We start from the raw sequence: 5313 nt of genomic DNA on the forward strand, positions 1-5313 counted from the left end.
CCACTCGTATTTACATTATGGGACATGTGAATACCATACAGCCGTGCTTCTAGCTCGGATAAGTATTCATGTCGTACAGTGGAAATATCACTTGCCGAAGCAAAAAACGCTATATCAGTGTAAACGTACGCGCTTACATTCTAATGTCAAAGAATGGAGCTGAGCAATGTATGGAACAAAGCGGGCATAAAACATCGCCTTGTGAAACCCCGCAAGTTTGTCTGAATTTTGAGAATGAAATTTCACTTTGCGCAAAATAACACTCCCTGCGCTGCAAGAACTCGGCAATCCACGTTACAAAGTATTCAGGTAATCCAACATCCTGCATCCTCTCTATTAAAATAGGGTATTCCACCCTATCGTATGCTTTAGAACTGTCTAGTGTAACTAGAGCCACACCTTCTTTGTGGTAACGTGCCAACTGAATTCGGCTTTCTAGGTGGTCCTTCCTAGCCTAAATACAATTAGGGAGGGTCTCAGTAATTCTCTCGTGATCACCAATTTAATCATACGCGCGTAAAATAATATTTCTATTAGTTTTACGAAATTTTATGTCAGAGAAATAGGCCGATTATTGTCTAGAACGTATTCTTTGCTTTGGTCTTCAAGCAGTGGAATCACCTTCGCGATTGTCCACGCAGGAGGGATCCATGCATATTGTATAGAATAATTTATGACACCTAACAAAACATTAGGAGCGACTTCAGACAAATTATAATCATCTTAGTAGTGAGTCCATCAGGACTCGCGGCTGCAGCTGGTAAACATGAAAGAATTAACGTAGGACAATTCTGACAAAGAAATCTCTTCGAAATCTTCTCTTGTGCCCTGTCTCTGAGGAGAGAAGGGAATACAAGTCGCGAATCAGGTCTCCAAACCTCTCGCAATTACATCTAGATAGCTTTCTCACGGGTGGTTAAAACTATTGACTGCAGGTTCAAGGAGCGTGGAGTCATTATTTGCGATCTTTAAAAAGTCGCAGTTTCTCCCGAAAGGCGAAGCATTGATTGCCATAGCAAATTAGTACACAGTTATACGAAGCAAGGATAATAGTTTTATTGGCCGTATAAGCTTGGAAGCATTCGCTTACTAACCGAATTAATAAGCGTGGTGTCAGCGCCCAGAGGAAAACATGAACACATCACACTTGATGACCGCGGACACTCGCTGTCAAAGCGCTGGCGTGAGCAAGCGCGGCAGCAGCAGCGAGCGAAGTGACAGCTATGCTGCCTATCGCTTGAAGGCAAACAACGGCGAGAAAACAGCACGCACAAAAGTATGAGCCGTGTGCAAATCGCTTTCAAGATACGGCACGCGTGACCGCGCGTTGCCGCGCAAAGTACGCAGTTGCTGGGGGAGTAGAAGCCACCGCCCCCTCCCCCGCTCCTTCTCGCGCTGCCTCCCCACTTTCCTCCGTATATGGCGCGTGAGATGAAGCCGCGATCGTCAGTTGCCCTTGCGCCCGGTAGCGAAATACGCAGTTGCTGCCGGAGCCCAACGCCCCCCCCCTCACAACTTCCCGTCCCCCCACGGCCTTTTCCCCCCGCGATGGAAGACTGCACGTTTGCTCGCCGCCTTTCTCCTTCGCGCGCGCCAGATTGAGCCGCGATCGTCGGTTCCTATCATGTGCTCTCACTCGCACATACAGCACACGGCGCGCGGTGACGGCATTACCGCCCTTGGACTTTATGCGGTACATCACGGCGACGGCAAAAATGCGCCTGAAGTATCCATGTAGTTACTAATGCAATAAAAAGAAATAGAACGTGGCGCACGCGCCAAATGTCTCAAAGTGCTAGTCGACTTTGGCACGAGAGGAGTAGGCGTACGATCGTGGTCTAGTGTTTATTGAATGAACATAAGGCTGATGTGCTCGGAGGCAGAGGTTTTATTGCGCTGTCGCTCATTCATTTCTTTTTATTACCGAGGTCCGAAATGAGGCGAGACAGGATGTGCCTGTATACCGACCCCAAGATGACCGGAAGGAGGCCAAGAATGCTTCGCATCGGTACCTCGCGAACAAGGAAAATTGAACTTCGTAAAAATGCGTTTCTGGGCAACTAGAGCACGATTTCTACCACGGGCGATTGTTTTTCACGATGGCTGTACTTACGGTGTCATGCTGCAGCCGGCGCTCGAGTTTGTTGCGTAGCATGTGAACTTGCCTTTTGGCGATTGACAGTAAGGGAACCCAGTTGGCGGAATCCAAATCGCGTACGCAATTGGCGTTCAGATCACAGTTCATCATCTGCGCTTTGTTAGATTATGAATGAAGAACACGAGACCGGACTGCAACAAGTTTAGCGAGTTTCACGCGAGTCATCGGTGAAATCACCGCGGAAAGGAAAGCTCGTTGGTTTAGTTATGGGTCACCAGACTCAGAAAGTCGACTCAATCGTCGTCTCAATCCACCCCTGTCTGGCGCACTAATGTGACGCGCTTTCCTAGAGCATTAGCCCCGTTTACACGAATACGATGCGCTAGAAAGTTGATGTGATGCAGTGCGATGGCGCCAGTTGTCGCTTTCATGTAAACACCAGTACTGGCGCTACCTGTATCTGACGCTCAAGTCTTCATAATGCGTACGTCCTCATGCGTGCACGCAGCGGTTTTAACATAACTTAGTTTAACTTTCTAAGTTAGATGAATTACCGTTATCATCATCATCATTGTCATTATCATCACCAAGCTTGTTAAACGCAGAGATTGTCTCAAAATCTCTACCGGAAAGTCGATCTAAACATGTGCACGTATGCAGTCACTTCTGTAGTTCTGGCGAAGTTCCTCAATTGCAGAAAAACTGAAGAACAAAAAGGGACCAAGTGACTTTAGCTGTAATCTCAAATTTTTAGAGCTAGCATTTTAGTACTTCGCGACCGAAGGAAAAGATAAAAAAATCAACGCCTTTTTCTTAAATAAAGATGGTTGGACGCGAAGCTTTCCCCCACTGCAAAATGAATCGAAGTCCAAGTCCAGTGACCACGCAACGAATCCAAGAAATGCTGAGCGACCCGATGCTATGCATATGTGGTTTGATTGCTTGTTTGGGGTTGTTTTTTTTTAACGTTGAATTTGAATGAAGACACATTTCGTTATGTTGCGTAGCCTTTTTTAGATCATGTAGCCGTTGATTACAAGCACACACGCTCTCGCAAACGACTCTACACTTGCACAGTATTGCCTTGTGAGCGCTGTGGTAGATGGTCAGAGGCGCGACGCGCGTAATACAATGCAGGTATATACAGTTCGTCTGGGTAGCGTGGCGCTCAACCATCTTTCTTTAAGAAAGGGGCTTTCTTTTTTACCAGATCCTAATACGAGCCCTTGTTCACGCATACTTGCAGTCTCCGATAAGCAGGAAAGCTCAGTTAATTGCGACAGGGGTGGTGTCATGCCTAGTAGACGCAACTTGCGCTTCTAGTGAACTTTGTGCGCATGCGCTACTCTTGCTGAGCTCGTCGCTTCGCGCCGTTATGAGGCATTGACCGGCCGGCTAGTCGACGCTGGCGCAGTACTGCGAATGTAAACTGTAGCGTGCTACGCAGATGTGTAAGTTGGCTTTCCTGCAGTTAGGTTTTGGCTCTCACGGACGAATCCGTGACACATGGAAGGCTTCGTTTTAAAAATCCTGGCTCTCCCGTAATCGAGAGTAGATGTAAGCATGAAATGGCTGCTGGTAAAGCAGATTGGTTGGAGATGATACTAGCCACAATTTTAAAATGGTTGTAGTGCGTGTTCGCAACGGCACACCACACCGCACCATGTCATACTGTGCACTGGTCCATATGGACGCAATAGTTTCCTGTCATAGACAGAACCTCGTTGCAAGTCTCGCCTCAGTCAAACAGTCATTCGCGGTGCACCGGAGGTGCCGCGCGACTCATGGACTGCTGTCGTTGAAAAGAGTACTCAACGCCAGAAGATGACAATGGAGTGTATAGTGCCCTGTATCTGCCTTTTGAACGTCGCTATTGCAAATGACGAATAAAACTTCAGCGTACTAGAAGTTACAGCTTGAGTGATATTGTGAACAAACATTAGGACAAGCTCGGAAGCAATATTTTTGGAACTTGTTTGAGAAGTAACTACTGTATGTAATGCGGTCTTGTGTGGTTGCCCAGATATCTCGCTTTATTCTCACAGATTGCTCGGATGTTCTCGTTTGAGTGCCCGGATAACGGCTGTCTTTTGGCTCAAGGTCACTTGAAGGTCGCCGACAACGGGATCCATTCGCATTTTATGCTTAAAAACTAACAGTACATGTATTTAATTTTACAGCAGAGATTCGTTACCTTCTTAAATGTACTGCAGTGTATAGGTGTAATACACATGTCCGTCCCACCTCGCGCTGCCTTATTGCAAGAACCGACAAAGCATAAATACGGGAACGGAAAGTTTAGAATCGACTAGGCTTACCCGCGTGTTCAGGAAGGAGACCTTAACTCGAAGCCCATGCCTGACTTGGTCAATTCGTGCCATCTGGAGACCTCAAAAGTGCACCTAGGTGTACGGCCATCTCACCAAACTATGCCGGGGAATAGTGTCACCATGGCTGGGCATCAAACCTGCGACCTTGTGCTCTGTACAGCAGGACACTATAGTAACACTACACTGGTACGTCGGCGAGATGACCTTTCAGCGGATGACTGCACCATAAAAATGTGATTCAAGATTACCTGTGGTCACCCAATAACTAAATGATCCACCTTCGAATTCAAAAGTGGTGTAATGCCTCGAAAGCGAGGTGAGGCCTCCTCGTTTGGAAAGGGAATGTCTTAGCTTCACTTTTGAATTTATAACCACTTTGCGACCCCCTTACTCGCCACTTGCAGAAATAGAGAGAGAAAAGAAAATGCTGTAACAGACTAAAGCGTGGAAAAAGAAAAGTGAATTGGTGCCAGCAAATTCAAAGCGATTTTCACAGCCGAAGTCTTTCTAAATGGCCGCATGGGTTCGGAATCGTACTTTACGCCTTTCTGGCCGCTGGGCGCGAAGAAAAAACTCACTCACGTGGCAAAATGCTTTACCTATTTGAGCCAATTCGCTAAATTTAGACAGTAACTAAATCACTGTGGACTACCCATCATAAAGAAGAGGGCCTACAGATAGAGTAGTGCGCTGTGGTATAGAAGTTAAGTAAACAGGGATAAAGGGCCTCGGAAAGGCTGACCAACCTTTCCGAGGCACTTTATCCCTGTGTATGTAACTTCTATGTCACAATGGAGTACCTAAACAGGTTTGTTAGTGGCGAACTTTGTCGCACATAAAACGCTCATTCCTTCTTGACTAACTTCTTTGTTTGAAAATCTAAAA

Source organism: Dermacentor andersoni, chromosome 2 (genome assembly GCF_023375885.2).
Source record: "Dermacentor andersoni chromosome 2, qqDerAnde1_hic_scaffold, whole genome shotgun sequence".
NCBI lineage: Eukaryota > Metazoa > Arthropoda > Arachnida > Ixodida > Ixodidae > Dermacentor > Dermacentor andersoni.